This window comes from Tachyglossus aculeatus, chromosome 12 (assembly GCF_015852505.1).
Source record: "Tachyglossus aculeatus isolate mTacAcu1 chromosome 12, mTacAcu1.pri, whole genome shotgun sequence".
In the NCBI taxonomy this organism is placed as follows: Eukaryota; Metazoa; Chordata; class Mammalia; order Monotremata; family Tachyglossidae; genus Tachyglossus; species Tachyglossus aculeatus.
Genome location: NC_052077.1, coordinates 39,907,879 through 39,926,229, shown reverse-complemented (window position 1 = coordinate 39,926,229; position 18,351 = coordinate 39,907,879). Strand labels below are relative to the sequence as shown.

The following is an 18,351-nucleotide window of genomic DNA, read 5'->3' as shown; positions in this document are numbered from 1 at the left end:
GGACTTAAGTAATTACAGTAAAATGGAAATAGAAAAGATTATATTTCCATCATATTAAGGCAATGTTAACTAGGTAATATATGTTTTCTTATAAAAAAACACCAAATGGGTATTCTTAATTTCTTAATTAAAGTTATTTATGAGGTATTAAGAAAGTATTTTACAGTTACTGATTATGCAAACACTCTATCATGATCCTTCCCTTCCCTTGCAGAAAATAAATGTTCTACCCCCACAACACTTTACGGAAAAGAAAAATATTTCAGGGGACCAGGTTTTGAGTACTCATTTGCCTGATATGTGACCCTAGCCAGGTCATTTTAACTCCCTGGCTTCAGTTTCCTTATCTGGAAGATGAGAATAAGATAGATTTCATGCACCATGATGGACAACGGACTGTGCATTTATGATAGCCTTCTATCTACAGTGTGGCTCAGCGTGGCGAAACAGCATGGCTTAGTGGAAAGAGCCCGGGCTTGGGAAGCAGAGGTCATGAGATCTAATCCCGGCTCTGCCACTTGTCAGCTGTGTGACTTTGGGCAAGTCACTTCACTTCTCTGGGCCTCAGTTACCTCATCTGTAAAATGGAGATTAAGACTGTGAGCCCCATGTGGGACAACCTGATTAACTTGTGTCCTCCCGCAGCACTTACAACAGTACTTGGCACATAGTAAGTGCTTAACAAATGCCATTATTATTATTATTATTATTATTACACTGGAGTTTAACAATTAGTGAGAAAATTCTAGTCATAACGTGAAATCTAGACCTTTGAAATAAAATCTTAAATAACCCCAATGTTTTAAATTTACGTTTTTCACCCATCCCTTTGGAGGAAGAGCAAAATGACTTCCAACAGGATATTCGAAAATGCTTAACATCTAGATATGAAGAAGAAAAGCATTCTAACACAAACCCATCAACTCAGAGAGATTTGACTTTGTTCTCTGACTTGCATCATGGATTAATTAGGTATTCACAGCCAAAATTTTTAAAAAACAAACAATCTCTTTCAACATGAGTTCGTCACCTGCATCTTTCTACTCAGTAGACAAGTTTCTGCATTGACCAAGTTTATAGCGACTGAAAGGAATTTTCCATTTTCTTTTTAACTTCAGACATCACTAACACAAAACCCCCAAGGGAGCCAAGTGAATAATTTAATTCTCTTTTTAAAAGGGAAAAAATGTCTACAGACTCTTCCTCTTAGAACATATAAAATTAAAAGTCTTCCTTCATTAGAATTCTGCTTTTTAAGCGGTTCTTCCTAGCCATTAAAACAATCTATTTGTTGCACACTTCTTCAGAGTATCAACCACCGTAAATCAAAATATTTTGGGTTGCTTCTCAATCAAATACCCTTCCCAAGAGACACTTCACACATGAATTGGAAAACCAGTTGCCTTTATGTATAATTACTGTCTTGAACTGAGAATAAATATTTTGTCTTTTCCCTTCATTACTCTGCAAAACAGTGTTTTCTTTTCATGTGTCTTTTTTTCTATTAACGTGACAGAATGAGAATGGAGAGCAGGCACCTGAAAGAAATTATCATCAATAAACTTCAATTTTTGGTAACTTATATTCGCCCTCCTTTGGAAGACATTTCACCCATTGGAATTTGTGAATCAGAAATCGGTTTTTGATAATCCAGTAGATCTACAATAATGATGGTATTTGTTAAGCGCTTACTATGTTCAAGGCACTGTTACAAAGCATCTCAGCGAGAGAAACACTGCCTGTTATTCTTTGAAAGTGACCAGAGAGGCATTGTTCTAGAGGCAGTAACTCCGATTCAGAAGGATGGATGCAGACAAATAGAGAGGCAGAGGTAGATTGAGATGGAGAGGCCGTGTGGTCTAGTGAAAATATCCCAGGCTTTGTAGTCAGAGGATTGGCGATCTAATCCTGCCTCTACCTCTTAACAGCTGGATAGACTTGGGCAAGTGATTTTATTTCTGAGCACCTTACTTTCCTCATCTGTTAAATGGAGATGGATACCCTCTTCTCCTTCCCCCTTAGACTGGGAACCTCAGGTGGGACAAAGACTCTGTCCAACTTCATTGTCTACTGTCTACTTCAGTTTCTAGTCCAGTGGTTGACACACAGTAAGCACTTAACAAGCACCACAATTATTAAAGAGAAAAGCAGAAAGGAAGTGACTGGGAAAGAGAGCAGACCTAACTACCCATAGAATATATTTGTGTAGCCCCTTGAAGGTAAATGAGAACTAATTCTATTTAGTCAGCATCCACTGTGCTCTGAGCACTGCAGTAAATCCTCAGGGACCCTATAGAAGTGTTAATAAACTCAATTCCGGCCCTTTAGGAACCGACAATCTAATACATCAATCTTTACTTGTACATATTTACTATTTTATTTATTTTGTGAATGATGTGCATTTAGCTATAATTCTCTTTGTTCGGATGACTTTGACATCCGTCCACATGTTTTGTTTTGTTGTCTGTCTCCTCCTTCTAGACTGTGAGCCCATTGTTGGGTAGGGACCACCTCTATATGTTGCCGACTTGTACTTCCCAAGCGCTTAGTACAGTGCTCTGCACACAGTAAGCGCTCAGTAAATACAGTTGAATGAATGAATGAATCCATCAATGGTATTATTGACCACATACTATGTGCCGAGTGTTGGACTAAGACCTTGTCTTGTCTTATGCCGTCGAGTCTTTTGCAACCCAGAGCGACTCCACGGATGCTTCTTTCCCAGAACGCCCCGTTCTCCATCTGCGATCGTTCTGGTAGTGGATCCAGAGGGTTTTCTTGGTAAAAATCCAGAAGCGGTTTACCACTGCTGCCTTCCACGCAGTAAACTCGTGTCTCTGCCTTCGACTCTTCCCATGCCGCTGCTGCCCAGCACGGGTGAGTTTTGACTTGTAGCAGATTGTCTGCCAGTAGCCAGCCACTGACCAAGCTAAGAATGGAACAGGTAGGCCTCTGCTTGACTCTCCCTCCCTTAGCCGAGACTGGTAGAGCACTGGAAACTCTCCAGGTGTGACACCGAGAGGGGGACTAAGAGTGTGAGAGAGTAAAGTATAACAGAATTAGCAGGCACGTTCCCTGCTCATAATGAGCTTACAGTCCGGAAGATGACCATAGAAGACTCAAATTGACAGAACGCTATGATTCATAAACACAAGCGAATAGATGAATGAGTAAATGAATACATAAATGTAGGACCAAATAATATACAGTTGAGAGTTAGCACTCCTAATTAGTTCAGTGGAAATAGTGTTAAGCAAAGGAATGCTAAATAGGTTATCTTCATTTTATAGGAAACAACATAAAATGTATTCCTGAGTTCCCAGCTTTCAAAAGGGACCAAACCAAGAGGAATGTATTGACCAATGATAAAACACAATGAATAAAGTTACAAGGTCAAATAGAGATAGCCACATGTATCAGTGAAAGGATGTTTTGAATTGGATATTTTTTATGTAGTCTTCTAGACTGTGGGCCCACTGTTGGGTAGGGACCATCTCCATATGTTGCCAACTTGTACTTTCCAAACACTTAGTACAGTGCTCTGTACACAGTAAGCACTCAATAAATATGATTGATTGATTGATGTATAAATGCGAATACAGTCCTTGGTTTTCAAAGGGTTGACTTTCACATCCTAAATCAACAAGAAGGGCACCTTCCTATTGTTTTCTATAATAAATACATGTCATTATCTCTGCTAAATTGAGAGGAACTTTAATCACTAACAAGTAGGTCAAAATAGTGTATGTCAAAGGGATGGGAAGGAAAATGCAGAAGTTAAGGTGAACCTTACAGAATTATCTCAGGGCACAAGCAGCAGCTGTAATACAGATATTAAATTTCAATAGTGCTAAATGAGAACGTTGTAATGGGGATGGTAGTTCAGAAGTGCTGAGGTGGCTGATCCAGGCTCACTGGAAAGGTAGATAATAGCTCTGATAATATTACTACTATGCACATAGTAAGCGCTTAACAAATGCCATTATTATTATTATTACTACTTGGGTATTAATTGTTTACTATGTGCCTAGCATTGTGCTACATTCTGGTGTAGATACAAGATAATGGGATCAGCACAATCCCGATTTCTGACAGGGCTCACAGACTAAGGGGGAGAGAGAAGAGAAATTCCATCCCCCTTTAACAGATGACGATTCAATCTAACTCTGCTTTAGTCAAGCAGTAATATTTATTGAGTGCCTACTGTGTGCAGAACATTCATTCATTCATTCAATCGTATTTATTGAGCACTTACTGTGTGCAGAGCACTGTACTAAGCGCTTGGGAAGTACAAGTTGGCAACATATAGAGATGGTCCCTACCCAACAACGGGCTCACAGTCTAGAACACTGTACTAAGCACTTGGGAAATAGGGCAGACACATTTCCTGCCCATAATGAGCTTACAGTCTAGAGGGGGAGACAGACATTAATATAAATAAATTATGGTTATGTATAAAAGTGCTGTGGGGCTGGGATAACAGGGGGGTGAATAAAGAGAGCAAGTCAGGACCCTGCAGAAGGACAAAAGGGAGTGGAAGAAAGCCCGCTATTGGGTAGGGACCGTCTCTATATGTTGCCAACTTGTACTTCCCGAGCACTTAGTACAGTGCTCTGCACACAGTAAGCCCTCAATAAATGCGATTGAATGAATGAATGAATGAATGAATACCCTAAACTGTAAACCCCATGTGGAACCTGATTATCTTGTAGCGGTCTGCTAGATTGTAAGCTCATTGTGGGCAGGCAATGCATCTATCAACTCTGTAATATTGAGCTCTCTCAAGCACTTAGCACAGTGCTCTGCACACAGTACGTGCCCCCAAAATAATGTTAACTGATTGATTATATCTGCCCCAGTGCTTAGAAGAGTGTTTGGAACATGGAAGGAACTTAACAAATACCTCAATTGTCATCGTTATCATTATTATTATTAGTGGCTTTCACTCAAAAAGGTCTCCAGATAGATCAAATATCAAACCAGAATAAACCACCTATGAGATGACATGCAGAAATCAATCATTCATTCATTCATTCATCCATTCAAACATATTTATTGAGCGCTTACTGTGTGCAGAGCACTGTACTGAGTGCTTGGGAAGTACAAGTTGGAAACATATAGAGATGGTCCCTACACAACAGCGGGCTATTGAGCACTTACTATGTGCCGAGCACTGTACTAAGGGCTTGGGAAACTACATTACAACAAGAAACAGTGAGATGGCTGACACATTTACTACAGTGCTCTGCACACAGTAAGCACTCAATAAATACGATTGAATGAATGAATGAATGAATGAATGAATGAATGAATACCTTAATGACACAAAACAAGAGTTGGCTGACACATTTCCAGAAATCCACCCATCCTGTCATGGAGCATCATCGTGTCAGCCAATACTTGAATAGCCATTGAGCAGTAGTAACAATAATACTAGTATTAAGTGCTCATTATGTGCCAAGCACTGTTCTAAACGCTGATGTAGATACAAGGTATTCAGGTTGTCCCATGTGGGGCTTAAAGTCTTAATCCCCATTTTACAGATGAGGGAACTGAGGCACAGAGAAGTGAAGTGATTTGCCCAAAGTTGTACAGCTGACAAGTGGTGGAGCCGGGATTAGAACCCATGACCTCTGATTCCCAAGCCCGGGCTCTTTCCACTAGGCCACACTGCCTCAGTAGTGGCATTGGCTGCGTTGCACTATGCTAAGCACTTGGGAAAGTACAACAAAAGTGCAAGGCACATTTCTTGCCCTCAAAGCATTCTAATCAGACACTCGATATTATTCATCAATCGTATTTATTGAGGGCTTACTATGTGCAGAGCATTCATTGAGTACTTGGTGGCTAGAGCCCAGGCCTGAGAGTCAGAAGGTCATGGGTTCTAAGCCCTGCTCTACCACTTCTCTACCATGTGACCTTGGGCAAGTCACTTCACTTCTCTGGGCCTCAGTTTTCTCATCTGTAAAAAATGTGGATTGAGACTGTGAACCCCACATGGGACAGGGACTCTGCCCAACCTGATTTCTTGTATCCACCCCAGCACTTAGTACAGTATCTGGCACAGAGTAAGTGCTTAACAAATACTATTATTGTTATTATTATTATCATTATCATTATTATCATTATTATTACATGCCTCCTCCATCTCCAAATTGGATCATGCAGTGCAACAGACTTTCTTGGTAGACACATTTTCCCCACTCACAATGAGCTTTCCTTCTAAAGGAATTAAGTGTGTAAATTGTTGTTTTGTAATAACACACTGCATGTACTAAGCAGTGTGTAGGGCCCTGTACTAAGCATTTGGCCGGAATTCGTTATAGTTAGAACACATGATCCCTGTCCTCAAGAGTTTCCAGTCTAGTAATGGAGACAGGTATTAAGATGAATTACAAAGATTCACATGAAATGGAAGGGGGAAATTTGATTATCTCTTATTCCAGATGCTGTTTTTAAAGAAGTAGGGACTCCTGCGACGGGAAATAAAACTCCAGGTGTCTGAACGATTCAGATGCTCAATAAATACCTGTTGATTTGACACTGACACTGGCTTACATCCTGCCAGTGATATCTTCTCCTAAGCTTGACTCTCGAGACTGGGGATGATTTTAAAATCACATGAATCACTCTTACAGAGATTCATTCAGCTGCATTTTCCTGGGACTGCTTATGTTAAACTGAGATCATTTTAATTTCAATAGAACAAACAAAAATTAGATTTCCTACGGCTCCTGTCTTATTCCATGGAGTCGTCATTTCCAACCCATGGAATGGACAGGTCTCTGCTTGACTCTCCCTTCCATAGCCGAGACCGGTAGAGTCCTGGAAACTCTCCAGGTGCGACCCTGAGAGGGCTATCTACTGCTGATTTAATAATAACAATATTTGTTAAGTGCTTACAATGTGCCAAGCACTGTTTGAAGCACTGGAGGCGATACAAGGTAATCAGGTTGACCCACGTGGGGTTCACAGTCTTAATCCCCATTTTCCAGATGAGGTAACTGAGGCACAGATGAGTGAAGTGACTTGTCCAAAGTCACACAGCCGACAAGTGGCAGAGGTGGAATTAGAACCCGTGACCTCTGACTTCCAAGCCCGGGCTCTTCCCATTAAACCACACTGATATGGTTATCACATTATACTGAGTATGAGGTGATCGCTTTAGTAGCTTAACAAAGAAGTAGCTTTTACAAAATAACCTTTAATGCTTGACACATTATAAGAAATATATAGAGATGCTAATCAACAGTAGGGGTAAGCTGCTTGTGCAGTACTCTAAACAAAACAATTGCTCAATGAATACCATTGACCGATTGATAGTAGTACTTTTTTTTTTCACTGACCTGGTTCACATGTATTCAATTTTATTTTCTGATGTTACACTACTATGTATCCAAGAGGGGAGACATGGTGGTCTAGACTGTAAGCTTGTTGTGAGCAGGGAATGTGTCTGTTTACTGTTACATTGTATTCTCCCAAGGGCTTAGAATAGTGTTTTGCACACAGTTAGAGCTCCATAAATACGATTGGATGAATGAGTGTCAGTTGTGCTGGTAGTAGGAGATATAGTAGTAGTAGTAGAAGTAATAATAATAATAATAATAATAATAATAATAATAATAATAATAATAATAATAATAGTGATGGCATTTGTTAAGCGCTTATTATGTGCCAAGAACTGTTCTAAGAGCTGAATAGTTGGTTGTGTAGTAGTAGTGATAGGGATCACTAAACTCTTTTGTACCATACTCTCCCAAGCGCTTAGTACGGTGCTCTGCTCCCAGTAAATGCTCAATAAACCCAGCTGTTAGATAGTAGTGACTTATGTTTCCCTCAATTGCCACTACCTATGCACTTCTATGAAGATATGGTATTTTAAGAGACTTTTGAATAAAGAGGGAATTTGTGTTTTGGCAGATTAAGGGAGGAAACAATATGAGTGAGGGGCCAAAAGTGTGAGGGTTGAGACTGAGGTTGAGTTAAAACATTGACTTTTAAGTGCTTAGTACAGTGCTCTGAACCCTGTAAGCACTCAATAAATATGAATGAATGAATGAGAAACTGAGGAAAAGTGAGAGAGAGCAGGTGAAGATAGCAGATGAGGAGAGGCAAGTGAGTGGAGAGTCTTGAAGGAAACTAAGGAGAATGTTTGCTGCAGAACATTGAAAAATCAGTGGAAATCGGGCCAAACTGAACTTCAAGACAATGTAAATTCATAATTCCTAGCTATTAATGTAATCATTTTGCTTTTTATCACTTAAAATATATATTTAGGGTGTTTTAGACCTTTATGTTTTCCATGTTGGATATTATAGTATGGTTCCACTTTATCATTTCCCATAAAAAAGTATACTTTGCTTAGCTCTGTTTTGCACAGTAAATACGATTGAATGAATGAACGCTTCTATTGTCAAGGCACCAACTTGGAGTGTGAATCAGGGAGATCCTGTTTGCAGTTCTTGCTGCTCTGTACTCCAATCATTCATTCAGTCGTATTTATTGAACACTTACCGTGTGCAGAGCACTGTACTAAGTGCTTGGGAAGTACAAGTCGGCAACATACAGAGACGGTCCCTACCCAACAACGGGCTCACAGTCTACTCCATTCATGGCTCTGCAAGGTGGAAACAATCATGTCATGCCAAAAGTTGATCCGAAACCACACAAGAATTCAATTCCTGAATGGAATAATGAAGGATTAATTTTAAACCTCGTTTTCATCCGGCTTTGAATAGACCTCAGAAACAAAGGATTTTTTTTTCCTCATTATCTTAATGCACTACAAGCCACAGGTGAAGATATTCATGTGAAGCGTCAGTCAAGGTGTTCGCTGTCATCTTGGTATTTCTTTTCTCACTTAGGTTTCATAGAAGGGCCCTGAACCCATAAAATCCTGCGTCTGGAAGGCTGGTCAAATTGAGAAAGATAAAGGGTGCATGAAACCATGGATTTCAAAATATATCCTCTTTAGAGAGAAGGTGTCATAATAATTCCAAATTGCCCTGACTTCAGTGTGTACATTCTTAATCCTAATTCATATACCACTTCTAATTTTATTACCAGAGATCTTGTGAATACAGATTGATATTTAGGCATTTTCCTTTGACATTAATGAGGTTAATTGGCATATATTTCCTTACGATACAATTTTCTTATTGATATGAATGTCACATTTCAAATTAAGATGAGCAATGAAGAGCTTTTGGCAGTTATCCAGAATTATTCCCCCCTCAATGAATGTTCTACCTTATAGGAAATAATAGGGAACATTTTCAAAATATTAACAGTGAAAGAGCCACTTTTGGTAGATAGGAAAGGGCATGTGTGGGTGGAAAACAGAATGACTACAGTCTGGGGAAGAGGATTAGAGCAAGCTTCATGGATTGTAAGCTCCTTAAGGTCAGGAATTCTGCCTAATAATAATAATAATGGTATTTGTTAAAGGCTTACTATGTGCCAAGGGCTGTTCACAGTCTTAATCCCCATTTTACAGATGAAGGAACTGAGGCACAGAGAAGTTAAGAGACTTGCTCAAGGTCACACAGCAAACAGGTAGAGGAGCGGGGATTAGAACCCAAGACCTCTGACTCTCCAGCCCAGCCTCTTTCCACTAAGCCCCGCTGCTTCTGAGGGCCTCATGTGAGGCGTGGACTGTGTCCAACCTGATTATCTTGTATCTACCCCAGTGCTTAGAACTTTGCTTGGCTCTGTCAGCCCTTAATGTGAACTATTTATTGTTATTATTAATATTATCATTTTTGTTGTTCTCTCCCAGGTGGTTAATATAGAATTTTGCACCCACTGAGGAGCAGTAATAATATTGGCTGAAGGATCACTGAAGTGGTAGCATCGTTTAAGAACCAAATCGTTTGTCGTATTTTCATCACCCTGTTTGCTTCCTTTCTTCTAGTGAACCCAGATTTTCAATGGGGTCATTCATTGCATCCATTCATTTACTTAATCACTTATGTCGGGTTTATATTATGTTTCCCCACTTAGAGAGCAAGCTCTTTGTGGGTGTAACAGGGATCATGTATTTGTGTTGAATTGTCCCAGCACAACCTAATTAAAAAAAAGCCCAAGCAGGGAGTCAGAGGGCTTGGATTCTAATCCCAGTCCCTCCTCTAACCTACTGTGTGATCTCAGACAAATACTTAACTTCTCTGGGCCACAGTTTCCTCTTCTATAAAATAGGGATATAATATCTACTTTTCCTTCTACTTTGACTATGAGCCCCATGGGGGACAGGCGTTGTGTCCAATTGGATAATCTTGAATCAACCCAATATTGGGAGCGGCCTCCTTTCTGATCTCCCATCCTCCTGTCTCTCCCCACTTCAGTCTATACTTCACTCTGCTGCCCGGATTATCTTTGTATAGAAACACTCTGGGCATGTTACTCCCCTCCTCAAAAATCTCTGGTGGCTGCCTGTCAACCTATGAATCAAGCAAAAACTCCTCACTCACGGCTTCAAAGCTGTCCATCCCCTGGCCCCCTCCTACCTCCCCTCCCTTCTGTCCTTCTCCAGCCCAGCCCACACCCTCCGCTCCTCCGCCACCACTCACCTCCTCAGTGGGCCTCATTCTCGCCTTTCCTGCCATCGACCCCCAGCCCACGTCTTTCCCCTGGCTTGGAACGCCCTCCCTCCACACATCCGCCAACCTAGCTCTCTTCCTCCCTTCAAAGCCCTACTGAGAGCTCACCTCCTCCAGGAGGCCTTCCCACACTGAGCCCCCTTTTTCGTCTCCTCCTCCCCACCCCCCCACCCTACCTCCTTCCCCTCCCCACAGCACCTGTATTTATGTGTGTACAGATTCATTGCTCTATTTATTTTACTGGTTCATATTTACTATTCTATTTAGTTTCTTAATGCTGTGCATCTAGCTTTATCTCTATTTATTCTGATGACTTGACACCTGTCCAGATGTTTTGTTTTGTTGTCTGTCTCCCCCTTCTAGACTGTGAGCCTGTTGTTGGGTAGGGACTGTCTCTATATGTTGCCGATTTGTATTTCCCAAGTGCTTAGCAGTGCTCTGCACACAGTAAGCTCTCAATAAATATGATTGAATGAATGAATGAATACAAGTGCTTGGTATCAATCAGTCGATCATACTTATTGAGCTCTTATAAGTGTGCAGAGCACTGTGGCAAGCACTTAGGGGAGTACAATATAACAATGAACCAGATGCATCCCTGCCATCAACGAACTTACAGTCTAGAGAACAAGCTTAGTCAGTCAATTAACTGTATTTATTGAATGTTTACTGTGTGTAGAGCACTGTACTAAGCACTTGGGAGAGTACAATTTAACAGTAAAACAGACACATTCCCTTCCTACAAACAGTTGATTGTCTAGAAGCACATGGCACTCAACCAATACTACAACTGTTATGTCCCAAGACCTTACTTCATTCATTCAATCATTCATTCAATCGTATTTATTGAGCACTTACTGTGTGTAGAGCACTGTACTAAGCGCTTGGGAAGTACAAGTTGGCAACATATAGAGACAAAGAGCACTGTACTCAGTGCTTGGGAAGTACAAATCAGCAACATATAGAGACGGTCCCTACCCAACAGTGGACTCACAATCTAGAAGGGGGAGATGTATGACAAAACAAAACAAGTAGACAGGTGTCAGTATCATCAGAATAAATAGGATTAGAGCTGTAAACACATCGTTAATAAAATAGAGTAATAAATATGTACAAAAAACCACACTGCTATGGAGAGGGGAAAGGGGTAGGGCAGAGGGAAGGAGTGGGGGCGATAATACAGTGCACTACCCTGAGTGAGTGTTCAACAACTGTCATTATCTTCTATTATACTATTCCTCACTCTCAACCATTGTGATAATATTATGATCCTTGAGTATTAATAGTAGTAAGAACCATTCCAAGCACTGAGAAAAGAATGCTTAGTTGAGATAAAGGTACTATCTCTGGTCTCAAGCGGATTTCCACTGAAGAATGAAGCGGGGAGGAGCTTGGTGACAGACCCATAAAGAAAAGCAAACAAATACAAGGACAACGGTAAACATGAGAAGAGCATTGACTTTTCAGGCCATAGCTGAGACTCACAGTCACAGAGATCACAGTGGTGACTTTCTCAAAGTTCTAAACGTGGAAACACCTATTTATTTATATTTTTTGGTGCTTTCCCATGGATTCAGTATAGTGCTCTTCATGAAGTAAGTTCTTTTGACTGTTTACTTGCTTTGATATCTGTCTCCTCCCTTCTAGACTGTGAGCCTGTTGTTGGGCAGGGATTGTCTCTATTTGTTGCTGAATTGTACTTTCCAAGCACTTAGTACAATGCTCTGCCCACAGTAAGCGCTCAATAAATACGATTGAATGAATCATTAGTATCAGTACTGATGAACTATGTTTGCATTCTTAGTTTTTAATTAAAAATGAATTATCTCCAAAATGCACATTCGGTGGAGAGTAAAGGTTGAAGATCAATCAATCAATCAATCATATTTATTGACCGCTTACTGTGTGCAGAGCACTGTACTAAGCGCTTGGGAAGATCATAGGATTTTTCTTGTCTGTGTGTACTCCAATAATCAGTAGTTTTCACTGAATGTCCAGTAAATGCTAAGCTTTGTACCAAGTGTTTGGGAGAGTACGACGGAGGCTAGACACATGTAGACTTTTAGGTGGCGATCCTCTCCTCACAATTTCTATCTCAGGGATCATTTCAGAAGATTCCTCCTTTAGCATATTCACTAAATGGTATTTATTGAGCACTTAGTGTATGCAGAGCACTGTATTAAGTGATCAGAAGACTACAACATAATAATAAATTGGAACATGCCCACAATAAATTTATTCACTCCAAAGGATAAATTTAGCCTGCCTGTAGTTTGTAATTTTACTTTTATTTTACAGTTTTCCTTCTCACAGTCTACAAGACAGTGGCATTCACCAGAAACGTCTGTAGAGACTTGTCAGAAGCTGTTAGCCTTCTTGAAATGTGGCATTCATATCAGGATAGTCAGAATGAAGAAAGAAATGTGGGAATTGAATCTCTAGATGGAAATCAACTTGTGGGCAGGGATCGTGTATGCCAACTTTATTGTACTGTGCTCCCCTAAGCCCTTAGTACAGGTTTCCATACACAGTAAGAGCTCCATAAATATCATTGATCTCTTAAGCCCGGTGAGGTCAAAGGGAAATGTCCACCTATCCCTATTTTGTAACTCCATCAACCTGTTTCTCCAATGACTAGAACTCAATTTATTCTTGAGAATTAGTTATCCTGGGGCAAAGTGAAGCCTAATGATAATAATAATAATAATAATAATAATAATAATAATAATAATAATAATAGTACCTAAGTGCTTATTATATGCCAGGCATTGTACTAAACTCCTGGGTAGATACAAGCTAATTGGGTTGGACACAGTCCCTGTCCCATGTAGGGCTCACAGTCTTAATCTCCACTTTACAGATGAAGTTACTGAGGCCTAGAGAAGTGAAGTGACTTGCCAAGGTCATGCAGCAGACATGTGGCGGAGCTGGGATTAGAACCCAGGTCCTGCTGACTCTCAGGGCCGTGCCCTATCCGCTAACCCAGGATGCTCCTCTTAGTTTCCCTCTGTTTTGGACTAGTTGCAGGTGGTCTTAGACAAGCTCGATAGAGTTAACTCCAAAGCCTGTGGCATAAGGCATTTCAGGTAGTCTTTGAGAAAAGAGTATTCTGCCTCCTTAGGTTTCTGGCAGTCCCAGGAGATGATACCAATTAGTGCCAGCCTGGGAGGGGTGAGGCAAGGTTTGGTTCCTTAGGGTCAGGGTTGGGTGACTTCCTAAGCAAAAGCCTGGCAATTCTCTGAATCTGTTCTGCTCTTGCATTTGGCATGTCCCCCAGCTCTTACCCCATCTGTTCCTGTGATCCTCAGAGCGTCTGTTTGTTCCTGGGAAGCCCTGTTTCCCTACTCTTACTTCCAGAAAAAACAGTATCTGAGGAAGCATGAAAAGAGCTGGCCCATCTCCCACGCTCAGTTTTGCATTTTTAATGCATTCAAATGTCCTTAGCCTGGGGAGGATTCTTCTCTTCAGTGCTTCTTACTCTCAGAACTCTGGCTCCTTGACCTTTACTCTCTTATTTGCTCAGACACGCTCTACTGATTCAGAAGATGTGGGGAAGCATTGTGCCCTTGCAGAAAGAGCCAGGACTTGGGAGTCAGAGGACTTGGGTTCTAATCTCAGCTCCACTGCTTACCTGTTGTGTGAGCTTGGGCAAACCACTTACCTTCTCTGTGACTCAGTTTCCTAAAATGGTGAGCCCCATGTCGGACAGGGACTGTGTCCAACCTGATTACCTTATATCCACCCCAGTGCTTAGAAGAGTGCTTGGCACATAGTAAGCACTTAAATACCACATTATTATTGTTATCATTGGCAAAATGGGGATTTGATCTCTGTGCTCCCTCCTACTTACAATGTAAGGTCCATGAGAGATCTGATTGGCTGTATATATGTATATATGGTTGTACATATTTATTACTCTATTTATTTATTTATTTATTTTACTTGTACATATTTATTTTATTTTGTTAGTATGTTTGGTTTTGTTCTCTGTCTCCCCCTTTTAGACTGTGAGCCCACTGTTGGGTAGGGACTGTCTCTATATGTTGCCAATTTGTACTTCCCAAGCGCTTAGTACAGTGCTCTGCACATAGTAAGTGCTCAATAAATACGATTGATGATGATGATTGGCTTGTATCCACTCCAGCATTTAATGTTTAGCTTACAGTAAGTGCTTAACAAATACCACAATCATCATTATTATTGTTGTTGTTCAGTGCTTCCAGCCTCCTGGGCTGATTTCACAGCTCTTCATCTTATCCAAGCTGAGTTCTAAGTGCTGAGGTAGATACAAACAAGTGCATTTGTTAAGTATTTTTTAAGATTATCTAGGACTAAATAATACTATATATACTGGTCTTTTCAGAGTGTGAGTGGTAATAATACTAATAATAATGATGGCATTTGTTAAGCGCTTACTACATGCAAATCACTGTTTTAAGCGCTGTGGGGATGCAAGGTGATCAGGTTGTCCCATGTGGGGCTCACAGTCTTCATCCCCATTTGACAGACAGGGGAACTGAGGCACAGAGAAGTGAAATGATGCCCAAAGTAAGACAGCTGACAAGTGGCAAAGCTGGGATTAGAACCCATGACCTTTGACTCCCAAGCCCGGGCTCTTTCCACTGAACCATCCTGCTTCTCTAGTGATGCTGCGTAAACCACAGATGCTATGCTGAATTCCTCTGCACAGGTTCTCCGAGCACAGAGGCTCGTCATTGAGAGTGAACAAAGGTGGAAGATAAAATGTTAGGTTATCCCAAGTCCAAGTAGGAGAACACATTAATCATCAGGAACTTTGAATTGATTTCCCAGAGAAGAATTTGAGGAGTTAATGAGGAGCAAAATGATGGTTATGGACTGTAAGCTCCCAGTGGGCAAGAAATGTGTCTGCGAACTCTGTTGCATTGTACTCTCCCAAGTGGTTAGTGTAGTGCTAGGTTTCAACTTTAACGTTTGTTCTTATAGACAGAAAAAGCTCAAGGTTCAGGAAACAATGCTCCTTGGGTGTCCATGAGAGGACAGACAAGAACACCAAGATACCCTGCCTTTAGAACATTGATGGTGGAGCGATAGGAAAATAAAGCAACATTGGCTGATGGAATGAGTTGGAGACCAGCCCCAATTATAATAATAATGATAATGATGGTATTCGTTAAATGCTCACTATGTGCCAAGCATTGTTCGAAGAGCTGGAGTAGATACAAGATAGTCAGGTTGTCCCACGTGGGCCTCACAGTCTTAATCCCCATTTTATAGATGAGGGAACTGAGGCACAGAGAAGTGAAGTGACTTGCCCAAAGTCACACAGCTGAAAAGTGGTGGAGTCAGGATTAGAACCCACAACCTCTGACTCCCAAGCCCATGCTCTTTCCACTAAGCCCCGCTGCATCACTAAATATCACCCTTTGGAGTTGGGGTAATCTTTTGAATAAACGTTTCTGGGTTCCAAGGTCCCTTTTCTCCTCATGGCTTACAAGAAGAGTGGAGAACTGGCAAGTCATTTATTTGCTTCTGGTCACGCCAAAAAAAAACACAAAAAAGATGAAAATAAAACTATGGAGCAGAAAGATATAATCTGGTATGAACATCTCCCTATCTGTCCCTCATTAAATTTCAGCCAAGACACTAGCATAATTAATTGGGTTTTTTTGGAGCACTTACTATGTGCAGAACATCGTAATAAGCACTTGGAAGAGAAAAATACCACGAAGTAGGTAGATAAGTTCCCTACCCACAAGGAGCTTATGGTCTAGAGGAGGAAATAATCATTTACATCTAAAAGTACTTCTTTTCCCCCTTAGCACAAATAGTTGAATATATGTGATCACAATTTTTTGTCTCCATTTACTTGTCAAGTGGCAAAATGTGATGAGCTCTATGGGAAAAGAAAGACTAATGGCAAATTCATTTTGGTCCCTATACAGGTGCATTGCCTATGGCTATATTCTGCAAGGGAATTATTTGGATGCCATTTTCATCCACAGAAATTCAAAGAATGAAAAATGATAGGGGATCTCTGAATCAAATGAGGAAAATCAGGGTTGGATGATGTATGGACTAGTCTTTCTGAGAGAGCCTGGATTTGACAGAAATATCCTGGGTATGTAAGGGTAGGAGATGGGTATGTAATCCAAGAAATGAACTATTTTGGGTTCAAACTGGATGTGGGTGGGTCTTTTGTGCTTAGGAATTTCTGTGATAATACCAATAGTGGTATTTGAGAAATATGTACTGTGTGCCATGCACTCTATTAAGCGCTGGGACAAATCCAAAATGATCAGGTCAGAAACAGTACCTGTCCCACGTGGAGTTCATAGTCTTAACAGGAGGGAGAACAGGTATTGACTCTCCATTTTACAGATGAAGAAACTGAAGCTCAGAGAAGTGATGTAACAATTAAGTGGTGCGGCCGGAATTTAAACCCAGGTCTTCTGATTCTTTCATTCCTCTTTTCCATTAAGCCTCTCTGTTTCTGGGTGTAAACATTCTTCAGGGTAAGTGGAAGTATTTTTTTTTTCAATTTTCCAACTACATCTCAACTTGGGAAAGTGAAACTTCAGCTAGGAAAACAAGGAAGACCTGGACCTTAACCAGTGGTATTTATTGAACATCTACCTTAAGTCAAACTGGAGTTGGTATAGGGAGAGAGCAATAGAAGTAAAAGACATTATTCCTACCTTCGAGGAATTTACATTTTAAAAATTCCCTAGGGGTCTTAACACTCGGAAAAATAGATTTGGGGCTTTCCATATTTGAAGAATCAGTCGGTGGTATTTACTGAGTGCTTACTGTGGGTAGAGCACCATACTAAGCCCTCTGGAGAGTACCAAAAGAATAAGTAGACATGATCTCTGCCCTCAAGAAGCTTACAGTCTAGTCTGGGGGAAATGATACTAGTTAGGCCTGTCTTTAGATCTTTATGTTCCCGAGGAAGTGAAAGCTATATGGACTCCTTCCCTTTCTCATGGTCTCATTAAGTTATTGTGAGATTAGAATGTAAATTCCTTGTGGGCAGGGAACATGTCTGCTAATTCTGCTGCATTGTACTTTCCCGAGGGCTTAGGAGAGTGTTCTGCAAATAGTAAACATACAATAATATGATTAGTAATAGTAATGATGGCATTTATTAAGTACTTATGTGCAAAGCACTGTTCTAAGCACTGATAATGATGACATTTATTAAGCACTTACTATGTGCAAAGCACTGTTCTAAGCGCTGCGGAGTTACAAGGTGATCAGGTTGTTCCACGTGGGGCTCACAGTCTTAACCCCCATTTCACAGATGAGGTCACTGAGGCACAGAGAAGTGAAGTGACTTGCCCAAAGTCACACAGCTGACAGTTGGCGGAGCCGGGATTTGAACCGGTGACTTCAGACTCCAAAGCCCATGCTCTTTCCACTGAGCCACTCTGCTTCTCAGTATAATGATGGCATTTATTAAGTGCTTACTATGTGTCAAGCACTAAGTGCTGGGGAGGTTGCAAGGTGATCAGGTTGTCCCCTGGGGGGCTAACAGTCTTCATCCCCATTTTACAGATGAGGGAACTGAGGCCCAGAGAAGGTAAGTGACTTGCCCAAAGTCACATAGCTGACAAGTGGTGGGGCCAGGATTAGAACCCATGACCTCTGACTCCAAAGCCCGGGCTCTTTCTGCTGAGCCACGCTATGCACACAGTAAGCGCTAGATAAATATGATTGATGAGGTATTCACCATTTTCCGTGACATCATCATGTTATTATGTGTACACACAAC

General features: G+C 40.9%; 1 non-coding gene across 1 annotated transcript; it reads right to left on the bottom strand.

Moving 5' to 3' along the window:
• Window positions 1-2,887: 2,887 nt before the first annotated feature.
• LOC119935988 lies at window positions 2,888-3,025 on the bottom strand. Its single transcript, XR_005453583.1, has one exon. It is a non-coding gene; the product is annotated as a small nucleolar RNA SNORA7 (small nucleolar RNA).
• Window positions 3,026-18,351: the final 15,326 nt, after the last annotated feature.